The following is a 19,684-nucleotide window of genomic DNA, read 5'->3' as shown; positions in this document are numbered from 1 at the left end:
AATCCCGGCCTCTCCTCCTGGCGCGCGGTATCACTGACTGATTTATGTGCGGGCGTGTTTGTGTGCGAGTGCGTGGGCACATCTGTGCGTGTGAAAACAGAGATGCGCCCCTGTGCAGCTCTCACAGTGTAGGCGTGTCGGCACACATGCCTGCCTTCTGCTTGTGTGGAACTCGGCTTCTGCATGTGTACTCCATGCCTCTATCCCGCTGTCATGCCTGTCTATGTGTGTGTGTATTCACACATATGTATAAGCTGTGTGTCAAACACTCCTGTCATTCCCTGTCCAGTTTCAACCTGTTCCTCATTTCTGATCCACCCTTGGATTTTCTCTGCTCAAACATAGGCCAAAGCCTTCTCTGTTACCCCACAATAGATCTGGCATGGATCCAAAAAGACTCGATTTACTGTGAGGTGAGTGCAAGCAGATTCTGGCCTTCTCTTTCTCTGCACTCATCGTGGGCACCTCTGGCCACCTTGCCCTTGCTATCTCCATGGAGCCCTCTATGCCTTTCCATTTCACCAACAAACCCGAGGGCAGCAGAAGGAGAAGCTCTTAGCCAGTGTGAGGGAGCTCAGTGGTGTTTAAGGATAACAAGGTTCTGGCCCTGCCTATATGAGAAAATCCTGTGGAATCTCACAGGGAAGAAGCAGCCTGGGCTAGACAGCCACGTCAGAGGGTCCTGTAGGAGCAAGTCTGACAACACATACAACAAAATCCTTTCTGTGACATTTATTGATCCCTTTATTTTGCACCACTCTTGCTCTGCATGGCAGGGCTAGAACATATTGGGAGGCTGACAAAAAGCAACCCCTTTTGCATTCAGCTCCTTAATGTGTCTCTGGAATGAAAATGACAGCTAGAGATGAATAGGAAGAAACAGACTCCTGCCTAGCTTGCCCCTGGGGCCTTACAGCTGAGGACAAGTGAAACTTGGGGGCATCTGAACCCTAAACCTCTGGGCTTGGGCCTGCACGTAGGGTGCCTGCCAAAGGATATGGAAACATCTGAAGCCCTAGGTGGGGTGGAGGATGTTTGCCAGGAGTAGGGACACTTACAGTTCTTGACTGACTCACGGATTTGGAATTGATTTCACTGATCTGGATTGAAACACAAAAAATTCTCTTAAAAAAAAAAGAATAGGAAGAAACATACCTGGACTGGAGCATGGATGGGGCTGTCCAGAGCAATGGGCCGGCTCTGTCCTTCTCCTCCCTGGGGACAGTGGCTGAGATGTCCCTGTGAAGAGGTTTCCGCTGTAGAAGGTGCTACTGAGGATTAATAATGATTAACCCCTAACTTCCGATTTTCAGAGAGCTTTGCAAATATTAGCCGGTCCTGGCCAGGCCCTGGGAAGTGTAATAAACCTGGGTTCAAGCAGCATCTGCACTCAGGAGGTGATAGAGCATCTGGCCTCACCACTGGGGCCTCTTACTTTCTAAGAGGCCAGGGGTTCACTGGGGAGCCAACAGACAACCTCTTCCCAAGCACAACACAGGATGGGGCCCTCTCACTAGTAAAAATGATTTGGTCTTCAGTACTGCACAAGGTGACCCGTACAAGGCTGGCTTCCAAGGAGAACTGTTTACCTGCTCCAGTCCCCGTGGTGGGGCTAAGGTGACTGAATGGACCTCATAGAAAGTCTGGCAAGGCAATGACTGTGCATTGGTGGCCAATTCCAGGAGAGGTCACCAGCTCATAGAAGAGCTTCTCTCTCTCCACCTTTCTAGCTTTGGGCTGACCATCAGTTACAGGGAAACTAAGGTTATGTGTCAACCAGCCCTCGGAAGGGAGCATAGCGCACTTCTTCCCTGTCTTGGGGTGGAACTAACCTTCCAAACCTTGGTGGATGCCTTTGAGATGATAGTGCCAGTGTCAAGGGGGAGCTGGTCTCTCCCCTCCAGAAAGCCAGCATGGCCTTTGTCAGATATGCAAGTGGGAGAAAGCAACAGAGTGGGGTCAAGCTCCCCACCCAAGTACAGCCACCTGAGGCTGCTTTGCTGGCCACCCTGCTATGCAGGTATGAGACTCAGATGGCTGTGCAGGGGCCACATCTAGTAGCTGGAGAGGTTCAGGTTGTGACAAGGCATGAGGGAGACCTGCAGGTCCAAGGAGGCTTGAAACAATGAAGGCTAGGCATATGGTTCAACCAGACAATATACCAGCGTCAAAGGTGATCTTAGGTGGCACCCTGGAGGAAGGGAAGAGAGGCAGTGTGGTTGCCTAAGCGAGCGCACCCTACAGGCATGTTTGGAGGGGAGGCACAGCAACAGCATGCCCTCCAGCAGGGAAAACCCCTCTGGCAGATGCCTCATCAGCCATGCTCCCACGTACAGGGCACAGGCATGGGCAAACTGGGCGGCCACCTGGGGCCCAGACAGAAAGGGGACCTAAAAATGGTAATTTCATCGTTTCATAGTTTCTAGGGTCGGAAGGGACCTGAGCAGATTATCTAGTCTGACCCCCTGCCATGGCAGGAAAGAATAGTGGGGTCAAATGACCCCAGCAAGATGTGCATCTAACTACCTCTTAAAGACCCCCAGGGTAGGAGCCAGCACCACTTCTCCTGGAAGTTGGTTCCAGACCCTAGCCGCCCTGACCGTGAAGTAGCGCCTCCTGATATCTAACCTAAACCTACCCTCTGCCAGCTTGTGACCGTTATTCCTGGTCACTCCTGGCGGTGCTTGGGGGAACAGTGACTCCCCCAGTGCCTGCTGATCCCCCCTGACTAGTTTATAACAGGCCACAAGATCCCCCCTCAGCCTTCTCTCTTGGAGGCTGAATTATTCTTATTATGATCATCATTATCTCTGGCAAAGCAGGGTCCGATACTAAAAGTTGGCCCTGGGACTGCCAGGAGTCTAAGCAGGGCGCTGCCCATGCACAAGGGGTGCTGGGATATTTGGGCCAAGATGCCTGCAGTGCCTAGGCCCACCCGAGCTCTGCCGCAGCCCACTGGCCCACCGCTTGCCTCCCCCGAGGGCCTTGCGGGCGCCCCCCGCGCTGGCAGGGGAGGGGGCAAGGCGGCGCAGCGCAGCAGGTCGCCCCGGCGGCCGGCAGAGGGCGGCTAGAGCAGCTTTGGGGAAACTGAGGCAGAGGTGAGGTGAGGTGGGGTGCGGTGGGGGGTCGGGGGCGGAGGCAGGGCCCGGGCGTCCCGAGGGCAGGCAAGGCGGAGGCGGCCGGCGGGCAGCGGCGGCGGCGGCAGCGAGGCGGCCGGCCTGCAGGGAGCAGGCTTTAGCCGGCGAAGGGGCTGGTGCGCGCACGGCAGGAACCCGGCGGGCGGGGGGAGGAGCCTGGCTGGGCTGCTCTCCCTGCGCTGCGCCCCGAGCCCATTCCCCGCTCCAGTGACACGCAGGGAAGAGCCCAGCCCGGCCCGGCCCGGCCCAGGATTTACACGCCCGGCCCGACCCCCGCCGCCCCGGGCCCCGTCCAGCCCGCGGGGGCTGCCCGGCCACACGGAGGGCGCAGCCCGGCCAAGGTAGGGCCCGGCCCGGCCGTGCGCGTGGGGGGGCAGCGGGGGTGCCCCGGGGCGCCCGCGGCGGCGGTGCGTGCCCCCCGGGGTCGCGCTGCAGCGCCCGGCGCCCTCCCCAGCCGCAGCCCGGGGCTGCCCCCCGCCCCGGCTGCTGCCCCGCAGCCCCTCTCCCCACCCCCTGGCGGAGGGGCCCGTCTCGCCCGGCCTGGAGTGCCAGCCGCCCCTGCCTCCGCACAGCTGGCCCTGTCAGCGCCAGGCTGCAGCCTGGGAGGGGAAAAGAGAGGCGATTTATTTCCCCTTCCCCCCTCCAAGCTCCCCCCCCAGCTGGATTGCGTTCCTCTGCCCCACACGGGGTGCCCCCCCCCCCAGCCACCCCCTGATTTCTCCAGCTCCAGGCATTTTCCCATCCCAATCCCCCTCCTTACACTGGCATTAACCTATATTTTTTTCCCCCTCTCCAGCAAATGGAGAGAGAGAGCGAGTGAGAGCGCGAAGGCGAGCTGGCCTGCAGGCAAGGCACAGACAGACACACACCCCCGTTCCCCCTCCCTCCCCAGCCAGACAGCCTGCTCCCTTTAAAACCTCAGTTTGTTTACTGTGCTTCCAGCTTGCCTGGCCAAAGTGCCAACCTTGGCCTGGGCCACCACCGCCAAGGGGGATCGGAGCGGTGCTCCTGGGCTATTTCAGATTGTTTCCCCCCACACCCCCCCCAACACGCAGAGCAAATCTCCTTTAATCTGCGCTGGAATTATGGCAACACTTACTCTAATTGCAAGCTGGGAAAGGAGCTGTGTGTAGCGCCGCGGTGGCTCTGCGTGGCAGATTGGGGGGTCTGGGGCCTGCCAGCCCTTGAGATTCTTCCTTGCAATCCCTCCTGTCAGTGTAATCCTGGGCAGGGGGCTGGGGTTTGGGGTTCTTTTGGAGACGGGTGACAAGGCACTGGGAGTCTGTGGGGCGCTGCTCCGGGGGCAGGGGGATGGTCTCGAAAGCGAGGTGGGAAGGGTTAGTGGAGTGGGGAGGAGGGGGAAATATGGGTAAATATTTTCTTAAAAAATAGGGACATTTGGCATGTGGCTGGCTGATCACAAGTCAGGGGGGCTCTAGGGGGTGCCGCGCGACGCTTAGCTGTGTTGGCACAGCCCTTTTCCGGTTGGGCCGGACGGCTTTAACTTCCAGCATGCTTCTCTGGTGGCAGAAAGGGGTGGGGGCTTGCAGAGCTCTTTATCCTTCCTCCTGTCCATCCCTACTCCGTCCCCTCCTGGCATGGTAGGGCACGGACTCTGATGTGGGAGGAAGGGGAGCAGGGAGTAGGCTGGGTTGGAAGGACCCCTTGCAATGGGGTTCCCCTCCCCAAGAGAGGGAGGCTCCAGACGGGCGGCGTGGGCGCAGCAGCGACTGCCATAGTGTCCGTGGCTGAGGTTACGTGAATGAGAGTGACAGGAGTGACAGCCACGGGCAGCCCCCTCCAAAGGCAAAGGGGGCAGGGAGGGAGCAGGATTGTGCTGGGGGGCCTGAATGCTAAGGGCCAGGTAGAAAGTCAGGCTTTTGCATCTGTCACGTCCCCCCAGCCTGGCCTTGTGAAATGTCACTCGCTCAAAACTCCAGGCCACGTTGGACTGACATTCCGCTGCGGCTGTGGTTGTCCTGTGTGCATCCTGGATGTGTTAGCCTTGGTAGGGGGGATTCTGGGGACGGGTGGGTGGGACGTGCTGGGGCCAGAGCTACGCACTCAGCCTGTCCCCACCCCTCTCTGCACACTTGGCAGACAGCAGCGGGAATGCATGTCATTCCTGTGCAGGGAGGTTTTGTTGTTGCCAGTGTTTGTGGAAGGTGGGGGGGTGACCTCTGACCTTGCACTGTCCCTCCAGCTTGCAAATCGTCCCCATGTGGTTCAGTGCAAGCAGTGGGGTGTGGTACTGCCACCTTCTGACTGGGCAACTCCAGGCTCTCTGGCAGCTTTCTCAGGGCATCTGAGTGCCTGGTGGGTGGAGGGGACTTGTAGCAGGGTACATGGGTGAGGTAAGGACAGGTATGTAGCTAGGGAGAATCAGCCTTGCATGTGGCCTGGGGCAGGGTCAGAGCACTGGCTGCTAGGGTCACCAGGACAGCAGTTTGTGTCTGTCACTCCATGGGCCGTTCTGTGAGCTCTCTGCTCTGTGGCCTGTGTCCCCCACCACGGGTTTCTCGGCTTTCCCATCACCGCATACAAAATTAATGGTCACGTTAGAGCTGATCTATTTCCGAAACGGAGCCAGCTTTCCCGTCTGGCTGAGGCTGCCTCCCGCCATGGGGGGGGGACTTGGCAGGGGGCGTGTTTCTGCTGTGTTCTGTTGCTGGGAGGAGGCCATGCTAAAGGAGTGCTGCTTGTTTATAGTAAGACATAAGTGTCCTGTCGTGCTGGGTGTTGCATGGACCCTGACAGCACCTGCCTCAGAGAGGTTGCATTGCACCTAGATGGAGTCAACAGGCCTGTTTCAGAGGTGGGAAGGCAGTGGCGTGCAGATGAAGTGACTCGCTCAAGGTCAGGCAAGGCATTTGTGGCAATGCTGGGGGTTGAATTCAGATCTCCTGGGTCCCAGCCCCAGGAGTTAGCCACAATGTGGCAGGGCTCCCGTTAACCCTGGGCTCTGTTGGGTGGGGTAGGGGGAGGGGAGGCTGTGCATATCACAGCTCTGGTACTTAAAGCTCATGAAAGGCCCTGCCAGGACTCAGCCTCCAGCCCCTTGCATCAGGACTGACAGCTGCTGTTCAGATGGGGCCTCTTGTGGTACAGCTGGATGGCCCCTGGCCTGGCTTGAGGGCCCATGTTGAAAGCTCCCCTCATGTGTGAAGCCTAAGCATGAGCAGTGTGCGTGAGTTGGGATTTCTAAGTGCACATTGGTGTTTGCATCCTGCCTGCCTGCAACAGGCATACGCAAGAGCACCTGCACGCCTGTCAGTGCTTGTGGACACGTGTACCCCCTGCATGTCCCAGAAAGTGTTTTTTGAGGGATCCTGTGCAGAGGTTTTCTTAGATACCCAGACTGAAACAGAGTCACCATGCAGCAAGCACTCATGGTGATGGCCCCATGCAGTAGCACAGTTTGAACTGCTGGGGTGCCCCTGGCAGCAGCGTTGCTGGCCCTTGGGTGCTGTTGTTGCCAGGCCCCCCCATATGACACTGAGCGCTGCAGGTGTGCAAGCAGAGCCCCACATGGCAGTTCTGGGCCATGGGGTGCAGAGCAGTGTGGTGGGACAGTTGCATTGACTTTTCTGACCCACCCGCTATGACCTTGGGCTGTGCCCACACCAGAAGTTGCCCTCTCTAGGGCACTCCACAGCTCCTCCCCTGCCTTACGCCCTTGTATAGGCCTGAGGCAGGCAATGGGAAATGGGCTTTCCCTATCATGCTTCCCTGAAGCCAGCTGGGAGAAGAGAGGGTGGTATCCCCTGCCTGAGTGCCTTAGGGAGGTGTAGGGGGAGGAGATCGGTGGCCTCCCTGTTCTGTCACATTGCATCATGGGGTGGGGGCAGCACCGGGCCAGGGGAGCTGCTGGGATTTTGCTTCCTTCCCTTCTGGGAAGCGGAGCACAGACATGCCCCTGCGCCAGGCCCTGGTTGAACCAGTTTGGAGGAGCTGGGGAGCGGTTCCTTGGATTTTCAATATTTCTCCTCTGCCCGGGGGTCCATGCAGGGTGGGGAGCTCATTAGGAGCCGGCAGCTGGCTTAATGGCTTATTTTTTTTCCCCTTGGCAAAAGTTCCTGCCCTCAACAAATGGATGGCATGTGGCTGCATGTGCCCAATCCGTGCAAACCATACCCCTTCCCATGTAGCCAGCGACTCCTGCCCCCTGCATTCATGCCCCCACACTTGTGCACAGGAGAGACTGTGCCCCTCTGTGCACAGGTGCAGGTGTACAACGTGTATGTTCCCAGACATGCACCCACACACTCAGTGTCCTTCCAGCACACGCACCCAGTGCCCCAGACAGCTGTCTGTGCATGCACCCACAAACATGGCGAGCTGCAGCGGAGCACACAGCAAAAAGCCGCCGAGTCAGGCAGGAGCAGAGTTGCAAGCTCAGTTCCACAGCTTGACTTCCCCCCCCCCCCCCACCCTCTCCCCCACCCTCTGTGCAGCAGTGTGTGACCTTTACACAGGATAATCGTCTCAGCCCCATACGTGGAGCTGCAGAGCAGGGGGCCCCCTGAGGGCACACAGGCAGCAGAAGCACCCATCCCGGGCTGGCACCGCCCTCCGACACCTTTGTGTGGAGGTGGGGGGAGCTCCAGAGGAAGGATCACATTTAGGCAGACGTGTAAGAGCAGGAGGGCTGGGTGGGCCCCAAAGCCAAGGGCCAGGGGTGCCCCAGTTCCTAGCCTCCCTCCCCTACACCTTGCATGCATATGCATGTGATGAGCAGGCTGGGCCCCTCCACCTGGGTTGGGCGCTTGCTGCCAGAAACTGGAAGGAGCTGCTTGAATGTGGGTCGCCACCCTCTTGGGAAGAGTTTGGCTCGAAAAACCCATGCGAGCCTGAGGCTCTCAGCAGCTGGGGGGTGGAGCCTTAGCATGCAAATATTCTAAAGACACCCCCCTCATAGTACTGGAGAAATACTCCCCCACACACACACCCCACCATGCCCTTTCCTGGAGTCTGGGTTTGCTTTGCATTAGCTGCAAGGAGAGTCTAGGAGCCAGAGCTCAGGCCCCTGCAAGGAAAGCAGGAGCAGCATGGCTCTGCACTGCCCCACTCCACTCCCACCGTGAAGGACCCTGAGCTGGGATCCCTCCAGAGCCTTTTGAATGTTGTCCGGGCCAAGCTTCCGCATGTTGCTGTGGAGCAGCAGGATGTAGGTAGGAGGGGAGCATTGGCTAATGGCTAGAGCAGGGGAGGCGGAGCCCGGATGCCTGGGTTTTCTCTGTCTGGCTCTGGGGAAGGTTGTGGTTCGGGCACAGGGCTGAGCCTGGACTCCTAGGTTCCAAGGAGTGTTTCCTAGTCCGGCAGGCAGCTGGGAGCTGAGAGACCTGGGTTCACTTCCCAGCCCTGCTGGCCAAGTCCCTTCCCAGCCCCATAATGGGCATGACATTGGCAGGCTGCTGAGCAGCTGTTTGTCGAGCGCGTGTTGCTCTGGAAGGAAGGTGCTGGCCAAGGGCAGAGCCTTATTGTGACCAAGGCAGTTCCAGGGAGGAACAGGGCTGGGAACCTGTTGAATCAGATGTCCTGCCTCCCCGCAGCCCCCCCTCCTTTGCAGCGCTCCGGTGCAGTATGCAGTGTGCAGCCGGCACGTATGCAGAACACCCCATGCTCCTCGCTCCTCCTGCGTCTTGCAACTTCCTGCCAGGGCCCTGCCGCCAGCTGCGTGCGTGTATCTGGGTGTGCTCCCTGCCTCTAGCCAGGGCAGCCTGACCCTTGCCCCCTTCCCGAATCAGCAGCAGAGGGTCCCAAGGAAGCAAGGAGAAGTGGGGCAGAGTTCATGCTGGCTGAGCTGAAGGAGCTGAATGACATTCACAGGCAGGCTCGTGCCAGCCTTTCCCCCCAAACCTCATTCTCTGAGCTGATCCTGGAGGGAGCAGAAGTGCGGGGGAAGGCCCCAGCCCATGCATGAGCTCTTGAGGAGACTTCAGCTGAAGCGCACATGGGGAGCTCGGCTGGCTGGCCAGGGCATAAAGGCTTGATTCAGGTGGGAGCAAGAGGTAAGGCTCCCAGCTCCCTGCAGTTTGAATTTAGAGGAACTGCCTCCTGCCGCTAGGGCAGGACCTATACGGCATCCTCAGGGAGCCAGCCCAAGCCAGGTGCTCCTTCAGAGGGGTACAGGAACACACTCTCCAGGGAAAGTTGTGGGGAAGGATTAATGCAGTGCCCTGATGGTGACCCTCCAGGCTTGCTCCACAGACAGCTGCCCCTCTTCCCATAACCTCTGGCTGCCTGGGAGTGCAGGGGTCTTGGCTGCATTTGACATGCATGGTGGCAGGCACAATTGGAAAGCCAAAGCTAGTGCCTTGGTGGTTTGCCCAGCAAGCTGGGGGCAAAGTCAGAAACAGACACACCCCCACCCAAACCAGAGTGAGACCAGAACCCAGGCATCCGCCCACATACACATGACCCCTCTAGCCTAGTGGGTGACTGCAGTCCTTTTGGAGACTGTTAGGGTGTTAGGGACAGAGCAAATGCTGGCATTTTGGTGTGAGGTGGCATTTTTCTGCCCCGTACCTTTCCACAGCTGGGGAGAAAAAAAAGTCCCCTTCAGAATCACAGTTGGCACAGGTGAAAATATTTCATGAAGTATTTTGAGTGTGAATTGGAAGCAGGCCCCAGCTCAGCTGTCAGGAGAGGAAGGCTGGTGCGTCTGCCCCGCCCCGCCCTGCCCCACCAAGCTCCTTGGGGCAGTGTCTGGGTAAGGCTCCTGCACACACGTGCGCACACATGTGCATCCACACACACATATACACACACTTCCTGAGGAGGTTTAGCAAGTTTATTTGGGCTCCGTGGCTCACTCAACACCTGGCATTCCCAGCTGGGGCAAGGGGGTACCAGCAAGACAGCCTCAGGTGCCTCAGTATACCTTACCCTATCAAAGCTGAGTGGGGCAGGCTGGCAGCCAGTACAACAGATGTTAATGTGAGGGGAATGAGACATTGTCACAGCAGAGTAGGGGGCACAGCAGCTCTGGAGCCCCTGCTGTTAGGCCTTAAACTGCTCCAGGCCCAAGCCTGAGTGTTGGGCTGCGGCATGCTGGGGCTTTGGGACCCCCTGCCTTGGCTGGGCAGAGGACAGAGGCCATAGGGCTGCTTGGGCAGGCAGTTGCTGCACCAGCCTGGCAGCAGGCCAGGGATCCTGAGGGATTCCCCGGGAGAGCCTCAATTGGAAGCACCTGCTGTGTTGCAGCCCCAAATTGGGAGGCCACCTTCCTGTCAGCCCTTGGGGGATGCGCTGCCCACGCTCCCCTGGGCACGGTGCCCACACGTTGCTCCCCATCCACCCACCCTCGCTGCAACTCTGGGATTCCCCTTCTCGTACTCTGCCACAGGGAGGCAGAGAACTATTGTCCCCAGATGAGGCAAGAGGTGAGAGGGGCCCCATCCGCCCCCTTTTGCACAGCAGCCAGGCTGGCATAAAGGTCTGCATTGGCTTCATTCTTTCAGAGCTGGTGCCTGCTCTACTAAGTTGGGGGTGCTCTGGGCATCTCCTGGTTCCCGAAGTTGTGGGGGGAGTTTGGGCCAAGGCCCAGTGTGATGGCAGCTATTGAGTCCCTGCTAGTTGGGGCTGCTTTGGGCAGAGTTGCTTAGAATGGGGGCTGAGGAGAGGGGGCCTCATCCCAGGCAATAAGGATTCTGGCAGGATCTGAAAGCCACTTGAGGTGGGAATCCTAGATGCCAGTTGGTTAGATGCCTTCTCAGCCAATTAGTCAGGGAGGCATCTGAGAACCATGGCAGGATCCCAGCCTCCATGAACCAGGCACTGGGAGCCCCTGCAGCTGGGATGAGTCCAGGCAGCCGAGTTCAGACTCGAATGGGAATGTTCCCAGGGCTGGTGCTGAGCTCTGGGTTTTGCTTTGGTTGCCCTGCATCGTATCTAGAGGCCCTGCTGCCCCCATCTCCCTGCTGGCATGGCACCCTTGTAAGCACCCCTGAGCTTCCTCAAAAGTCTTGCATAGTTTTGGTATTAAAGCCATTTCCCCTCCCCTACAATTACACCCCCAGCCTCTGTAGATCTCTTGCCTGCCCATCTGGCCAGTTATTGGGAAATGGTAGCGATCAGCTCTGCTTCTCCTGCTGCCATCTCTCTGTCAAATAGAAAACACAAGCTGGCACTGGGAGCTGCCTTCCCTGAAGTACATTTTTTTCCTCCGCTCCTTACCTTGCCCACTGAGTGATGGAGCAGAGGTCCTGGCTGCTTTTAACCTCCAGGCCATGGCAGCCTGAGATGCAGGTTTCCTTTTCTTTACACAGATGGGTAAATGTCCCTGCCCTTGCCTGGCTTTAATGCACACCATGCTCCTCAGGTGCTGCATGGAGACTGCCCAAGCTCCCTCGCTTCCAAAGCTTACAAGAGCAGCCCAGAAGCTATCAGAAACCTAGAAAATAGCCTGTGCTGGTCATTTTCAGGGCTGTTAATAGCTGCACTGTGTACTTAGAGCAGGGCTGTCCAGCTGAGGGCTTGTCAGGACCCAGTTTGTGGCCTGCAGGCCAAACACAACCCATGGGCCCCAGTGTTGGTGTCTCCTGCTGTTTGGTGACAGAGGGGGGGACAGACCCAGGGGTCCATGTGCTGCAAGTGCAGCCCAGTAGTTGGGGAGGGGAGAGGTCATGGGGGTCTGCACCCACAGAGTACGGCCTGTGCAATGCAGAGCTTGAGGACCACATGCCAATGCCACCTGCAGCCCCCAGCCACACCAAAGTTGGACTGCCCTGCCTTAGAGTATTGCTTAATGTTGTGTGTTTGGTGGCCCTGACACTTGACTAGCTCCTCATAGCTCAAGGCTTGCAGTGGTCAGTTTTGGGGCCTGCTATTAGCAGCCTTGGAAGTAAGGGCATGTGGCAGCTGCAGCACTGACTGGCTGTCACTTTCAAGGCTTCTAATAGCAGTCCTTTGACAGCTGCTGGCCCTCTGCCATTTCTGGGGCAGTTCAAGGGAGCACAGTTAAGTCACAGAGTGGGCAGCAATTGACACTGAGCTAAAGCAGTTGACCACCTGATAGGCAGGTGACCGGGCTTTGTGACAGGTGAGAGGTGCCCAGCTGGGTTGGGTAGCACCCAGTGATGCACTTAAGTCCAATTCTTTGTTCCTTCAGCATATATAGAAGTGGGGCATGCCACATTAGGCAGGCTGTTCTTAGAAACACCTTGGGTGCTGAGCCCAAAGTCTGCCCCCATCTGCGTGCATGAGGGTTAGACATGGCACTAGGGGAAGGTGCATTTCACAACAGTGGTGCAAGGCAGGGGGGCTTGCGGCTCATCTGTCATTGTTGTGAAATTCAAGGTGGGGGAGTTCACGTGACTGTTCTCCCCCGCACACCCCAGATCAAACTGTGGCAGCCTGTCGCCATCCACATGAATGTTAAAACTCCCTGTAGCATGTTTTCGTAAAGCTGGGGTTTGCTCCCAGTCAGAGCTTCCCCTCTCACTGGCAACAGCACTTGGTGCTTCCTGTCTGAGCTTGGCCATGTTTTGCAACTCTCCGGTGAGATGGGGAAACTGAGGCAATGAGACAGGAAAGGGCCTCCAGGCAGTAAAGCAAACCACTCTCAGAGTTGGGAATAGAAGCCAGGAACTCAGCACCCCCCAACAACCACCAGATCACATTGCCCCTCCCCAGGTTCGCCTCTGTGGTTCGTGGTCACTGGATGCAACACAGCACGTTGCGTGTGGCTGCCATTCCTCACTGGAAATGGCTGCATCACAGCAGCACTCTGCATGTTTAGCACAGTGAGAGATGCCTGTGCATGAGGCTTGGTTTATGGTACATGAAATATTAAGATCTTAATAATCATTATAGATTGAAATTAAAAAATCACTCCCCATGCACGCTTTTCCAGCTGTCCTCCTGGGGCTTCCCGAACCAGCCGGCTCCCGGCTGATTAGCAGAGTTCCCTTTGACTCCACACGTCCAACAATGAGCTGTTTATAACTGTCTCAAAATCAAAGTCCCAGGGCAGGAAAAAAAAGGGTTTGTAGAAAAGTTATTTTTCCTGTTTTTCTGGGCGTGGGAAGGAGGTTCGTGTCCAAAGCTGAATCTCACCAGCTACAAGGAAGCAGGAGACCTGTGCAGCTGGAGTGTGTTGGTGGAGGGGGGGGGTGTATGTCTGATGGTATTCATGTTGCCTATTCTATCCCCATCACCTGTTTTCATGTTGCATTTGATGCCATGATTGCTGGTTGGGGGGGCGATCCTCCTGGTGGATTTTACTTCCCTATTTGCTTGTTGAAACTCTGCACTGAGGTGCAGGGTTTGAAAGCAGGTGCTCAAGCTGAGGGGTTTGCTACCCAAACTGAAAGGAGCCTGGCAGCCCATCCTAACCCAGCCCCCCCCACCCCCCCCACCATGTAAGTCAGCCATTCTGTTGACCCAGCGGCCCACCAGCTAAGTCTGCAGCTGGCCTTGCTTGTACCATGAGATCCTTGGAACAAGAGGAAAACCCCCAGCACAGCCCTTGAGTGTCAGACCCCACAAGGGAAGCCCCCCGCCTGGCCTGGCAGGCTGGTCTGTCTTGCTGTGGGATGTGTTCCCAGCATGTTGAGTTGATTGCACAATTGTTTGTCCTGTTGCCATGTGAATCCAGCCCTGATGTTGTGCATGGATCCCATGGCCTCCTGAGGAATGGTGGCCTGCAGCTCTTTACCCACTATGGCAGGGGGAGCTGCTGGCATGCAACCCCAGCCCAAGTTCACACAGGCTGCAGCAGGGTGGGGTGAACGTTTCCGTGACCTGGTGTGTTTTCCATGCCATTGGGCCAGGCTGGTTCCCTGGTCTCTATTATGTCATACACATGGCATCCTCTTTCCAAACCAGAGCAGCTCACAGGCAGCACAGCTGCTGTCCTCAAATGCTTAGGATTCCAGCTGCATTCAGTAATGTTGGCTTTGCAGGGCCACACACTCGTGCACACCTAAGGGGCCACGGATGCATGTCCAGATAGTGCACATGCGTGTGTATGTGTGCCTGCAGCTTGGGTCATGCCCACCCAAAGGGATGGATAGCTTTTCCTTATAGGCTTGCTCAGAGCCACGCCCACTCATGCTGTTGCTGGCTGCCCAGGCGCAACTAGCCTCAGGCACATGTGCAGGTCCATGAACACGCACATGGCTACATATTTGCAGGCCTGTCCACAAGATGCACTGGTGAATGCATCTGCCACCCACAGGTCACACATCTACCCAGGCTCCCACAAGGTGCCCATCCCCAGTCCTGTATTCTGCTCCCCTCTGCCCTGCCCCTCCTTGCCAGATGTTGACATTGTTGCTTAATCAGCTTGCAAGGTCCCTGCCAGCTGCAAGCATCCTCCAGGCTGTGGCTCCCGCCTCTCCTGATTAAATCATCCCTAAGCAGGAATGAGTTCCCAGGCAGCCTGCTGGCACTGCTCCCCACCCACCTCCCTCTGGTGGCTCTGTGCTGGACCTTGGAGTCATGGTGCGGCCAATCTGTGCCATCTGTGGCAGCACTATCCTCTCCTGTGGATGATACAAATCCCTGCTGTGGGGAGGGAAGTTTCTGGTGCTTTGGCATCATTACCTGTCAGGATGCCTCTCTGAGATTAGCTGTGCCTGAGGGATGGTACCATGGCTTCACCACCACCACCACCACCCCCAGCCTCCCACCTTGCAGGATGTGTGCGTCTTCCTGTCCATGCCTCTGGATACCCATTGCCAAATACAGTATGGGAGTTGGCAGAAGCAGGTCTGAGCTGCCCCTGGTGCAGCCAGTTTGCCTCTTGTAATCACCCCAATTGTTCATCTGCACTGAAGCACCTTATGGCCGCACCTGGGCTCAGCTGCCCTGTTTGACCCAGTTACTGCCTCTCAGCTGGGAGCCTCTGAGGAGCTGGCAAAGGCAGTGCTGTCCAGCCTTTTGGCCCTGCAGGCTGGATGAATAGCACAGGGCTAGTGTGCAGACTGGATCCCATGTGAGATCTGTGTATAGGTAGGGTTGGTGTCTGCATGGTGGGATGTGGCCATGCACTGGCTGGCCTCATGTGCCTAGATCTGGCCCTTTGCACGTGCTAGACAGGCCCCACATGCCAGTGTGATCTAGCACTCAGGACCACTGTATCTGGCTTGCTGATCTCCCCACAGGTCCAGAAGTATGGCAGCAGAGGAGTGGTAATTAATGCTGCCCCGGCTTCCCCACCACCAAATTTTCAGACCCTTTGGGGAATCATGCCAGCTGGATGACATGGGTCTGTGGTCTGGATCTGGCCCTGGTGCTGGTGGTTGCGCATCCATGGGGTAAGGGGTTCCCAACCCACTGGCAGCCTAGTAGGGGGCAGTCTCTTCCCTCCAGCAGGATGGGGGTCCATATGGTACAGTGACTCCCTTCCCCAAAGGTTTCAGGGTCTGAACACTGCACAGCTGGGTCTCAGAACTGCTGAGAGGGGTGAGCTGGAACTGCAGAGTGCTTAGCACAGAGGGACTATGGATTGGTTCCCTTCTGGCCCTCCTATGTCCTGCCTGGCCCCAGTGCCCTGCCCAAATCTCCCAGGGAGCCTGCCCACCTACAATGTGCTGTCCTGTGCTCCCCCAAAACTCCTTTTGCAGTGGATACTGTGGGCCCCTCCTCCGTGAAGCAGACAGTGGGGGACCCCCTGTTTAGCCTGGCCTGAGAGCTGTATGTACCCTTGGCACCTTGTAGCCTCTGCATCAGGAGAGCTCATTTTCCAGCCTGTTAACTGCACCGGGCGGGCTCCTGTGCTGACACAGCGCCAGCCGGAGCCCGGGCCCTGCAGCTCAGCGCCCAGGGGGCTTTCTGCTTGTAGCTGGCTGCAGAGAAGCCAGGAGAGCTGCAGGTGGGGGAAGGGGGTGGTCACAAGGCAGATGTCCTGACCCTGCTAGGCTCAGAGTCTGGGGCCTGTGCCCTTGGCTTTGGAGACAGCTCCAGTGCCAGGCTGGGAAGGGTGCCCATTCCTTGCAGGTGGGTGTGGCTTCTGGGTAGGCAGGACATGATTGCCCGCCTCTGTATGTGCATGGTGTGTAGCTGATGCTAGGCCAGCAGAATGAGGCTGAAGAAGATGCAGTTTCCATGTAGGGTGGCACTGCCAGCTTCCCCTCCACTGATGGGGTAACAAGGCGGATCCCAGTAGGTGCTGTGTGTCTGGACAGCCCCAGCCCTGTGCTGGCTGCTTACTGAATACCATGGCTGTGCTATTGCAGCACTCTGGGGCTCTGTGAACCCAGGGCTATTGCCTGCTACAGGCTTAGAGCCCAGCACCCAGGGAAGGGGAGATGTCCTGGGTGGACTAAATCACTTGAAAGGCAGTAATGGCCATACACCCACTCTGTGTGGGGAGGCAGCTAATCTCACCTGAGAGGAGGCTGGAGGGTGATATGGTGTGAAGGAACTGGCTGTGGTAAGAGAGAGCTGGGTCTCACACCACACTAGCTGGAGCTGTAAGAGGTCCATCACAGCCTGCATGTGCCCACAACCAGCCATCCCAATCTGCAGCCAGGCCTTCCCCCATCCCTAAACCCTGGCCATGGACTCCCTCTCCCCTTCCACCACTCAGCTCTACTAATGCCCCCCAGGCCCTTGTGCTATTAATATCTCCAGTTTATTGCTGGCAGAAACAGATGTATGTACCTACATGCATACATGGCTGCTGGGGTGATGCTCTCCTATCCCCCTAAATTCACTACACGCCCCCCTCCAGTGGCTGCTCTTTAGCTTCTGTCTCCAGCACAGTCTCCTGCCCTGATGGTGAGTCCAGGAGTGCTCTGTGCCCCACATGACATCCCCAAGGGTGACCCCACTCTAGCACATGCCCCAATGGGCTCCTGCCTGGCCCTGGACTTTGCTCACAGGTTGTTTTGCAAATCCCATCTTGTTCTGCCCAACTCAGCAGTAAACCCTCACCTGCCTTCAGGGATGGGGCAGTGAGGGGAAGGCAGCTGGAGGAGGGGCTGAAGGGACTGGCTGGCAGAGAGAGATGAAAAAAGGCTTAGCATTTCCCTTCTGCTGGGGCTACTGTGAGTTCAAGCCCGATCTTATCCTTGTTGGGCTTATGCAAAGAAACAAGTTCATCAGATCTCAGCACCTAGCTGCAGACAGGGTGGACAGCACAAAAATGCCCCCCTAATGAGCACCAACCTCCCCCCCCACTCCCACTGGCAGAGCAGCCAGGCATTGAGTCGGGCCACAGAGTGCGATTGGGGCACAGAGACAGTGCGAGGGGGGTGGCAGCCTTGCTCTGTCCATGCTGCCCCTGATCATGGAAACCAGCTGCTGCTCACCTCAGAGCCCCTCTGGAGTGCCAGCCGGTGCAAGCCAAGTGAGCTGTCAGTGGGAATCGGCATATGTATTTGAGGTGGGGTGCATTGGGCACATGCAGCTGTGCCTCAGCCTATGTGCAGGCAGCTGCCAGGAAAATGTGGCTCCCAAGAGGACTTAGCCCCAAGTGGGGAAATGCAGCAAGGAGGAGGTTGCAGCCACTCCCCCCTTGGCTGCTGGCAGCATGTGTGTATGGACCCTGGCTCTGAACTGTGGTGCTGTAAGGTGGCCAGGCCTGAAGTGGTGCTCCATTCCCCAAGCAGCTGGCATTAGTGCATGTGCTGGAACCCACTCTCTTCCTGGGCCTGGGAGGTAGGCAGCTTGCAGAGCTCCTCTCCCTTACTGCCTGCCTGCTTGCCTGCCTCGGAAATCACCTTGGCTTCACAGACCATCCGCAGCCTGTGCCTGTGGGCACCCCCAGTGGCAGGGGGTAGCGGACATGCCTGAGAGCTGAGGTGGTAGAGTCTGGGGCAGGACAAATGCTGCTGCTTTATATTCTGTGGTCCCTTATCCTCCAGCCCTGCCACTACTCTTCCTTTCTGACCCATAGCCCCCTGCTGTCCCCACCCTAGGCTCCCACCATCTAGACTGGTGCTTCTCATGCCTGTCCTACAGCCTCCCTTTCCCATGGACCTGCCTGCTCAATGCTGCCCTGGCTTTACCAGGGTGAGGAGATACATGGGGTTGTTAATCTGAGACTTAACCAATTCATTTCACTTGTGGCCTAATTTAGGATTGGAATCCAGGCCTCTGCAGGGGACAAGCTGGGATGGCACCCTTGTTTCCCCTGCTCTGCAGGCTTGGACCCACGCACCTTAGCACATGTGGGAGTTGTGGACTGCTGTGCCAGCCCACAGGCCACAGGGGGTGTCTGAATCACTGAGAAGAGGGAGCCTGATGGGGCCATAGGGGACATGGACAGGGGCTGCTGTAGCTTGCCATCCTTTAGTCACCTGCAGGGACTGCCTCATAGGAGCAGGGTGGGCTCCACTTCATGGGGAGCCTGGTATGAGTCCCTCTGGGTCAGGTCTTGAGGCACATGGAGCTCCTGCTGTCCCTCAGCCCCAGCCCTGGGAGGGCTTGGGCTGGGCCCCTTCCTGAACTACAGCATCCAGATTGGAGTGCCAGACTGAGAAACTCCCCCCCTGGGCTCAGAGCTGCCATCAGCTTGGGTCCCTCCCTGGCCTGAAGCTGGGTCCATGTCCCTGTGAAGCTGAGTCCTGCCCAGACCAAGCTCCCTGCTCTTCCCCATGGCTGTCTTCAGCATTTTAATGCAGTAGTTGCAGGCTTCATTCTGGGCTTCTAGAGAGAACAGTCCCTGTCCTTCTGTCTGGGCTGGGTAGAGAGGGGAGCCCCCATCCATCTGTCTGTCTGGGCCAGTAAGGAGAGGCGAACCCCTCCCTGCCCCTCTTTCTGGGCCGGTGGGAAACCCCTGTCCATCCATCTGTCTAGGCTGGGAGGGCTCAGTGGTCACCCATTGCCCCTGATGCCACATCAGCACCAGACGAACCTGGCTGGTATTGGAGCCTGTGCGTGAATGACTGAGCCAGTGCCCTGGAGGCCCCGATCCTGGCCCCTTGAGCCTGCTGGGCCTCCTCCGCACACAGCTCCTTGGCCATCACTGTGCTGGTCAGATGAGAGGATACAGATGCCCACTTGTGTAGATGCTCACATGTGTATTCATGTACCCAGGACAGGCCCTGCTCTTGCCTCAGTGTGCTGCTGGCCAGCTCCCCTCTCCTGCTGCCTGTGAGTATGTGCTGAGGAGTGGGAGGGGGTTGCCCCCCCAGGAGGCTCAGAGTTAGTGTGTGCATGTCCTGGTGGGGTATGGTGTGAGTGAGTGTGGGCACCCTGGGGGGAGGGTGCTGGGGATGAGGGTGGGGTCTACATGCCCCTGTCCCTGCATGTCAGCTGGTGTATATGTTCTGAGGGCTGCCTGAACTGGATGACGAATGGGGTTCACCGTCCATCCGTGTAGGTTGGATGGGGTGAAAGGAACCCTGGCCCATCTGTCCATCTGGGCTGGTGGAGACAGGGGAGCCCCCACCTGTCTGTCAGTCTGTCTGAGCTTGTGGAAGGAGCAGGGAGCCCCTGTCTGTCTGGGCTGGGTGGAGGGCAGGGGGAGGGTCCCCAGTGCTGCATGGGCCCTAACTGGCCATTTTGCCCAGTGCAGCCAGCATGGGCTAAGTAGTGTCTGCACTGCCAAGCCTGGGAGCATGTAGGCCCAACAAGGGAGAGACGGTTGGTGT

The 19,684-nt window shown here is 57.6% G+C and overlaps 1 protein-coding gene across 2 annotated transcripts in view; it reads left to right on the top strand.

The window, feature by feature from the left end:
• Positions 1-1,239: 1,239 nt before the first annotated feature.
• Positions 1,240-19,684, top strand: part of THRA (thyroid hormone receptor alpha) — a 68,226-nt gene continuing 49,781 nt past the window's right edge. The window contains exon 1 of one of the 2 annotated variants that reach the window (XM_090044483.1): positions 1,240-3,478. The gene's annotated coding sequence lies outside the window, so the exon portion shown is untranslated. Of the gene's footprint in view, positions 3,479-8,183; positions 8,309-19,684 lie in introns of those variants that run through there. The other variant, XM_090044484.1, reaches the window with a different exon arrangement.

The sequence above is a fragment of the Crocodylus siamensis genome, chromosome 4 (genome assembly GCF_052110815.1).
Source record: "Crocodylus siamensis isolate JL-2025a chromosome 4, ASM5211081v1, whole genome shotgun sequence".
NCBI lineage: Eukaryota > Metazoa > Chordata > Crocodylia > Crocodylidae > Crocodylus > Crocodylus siamensis.
The sequence above is the reverse complement of the archived record's forward strand: the minus strand, read 5'-3'. Positions and strand labels throughout refer to the sequence as shown.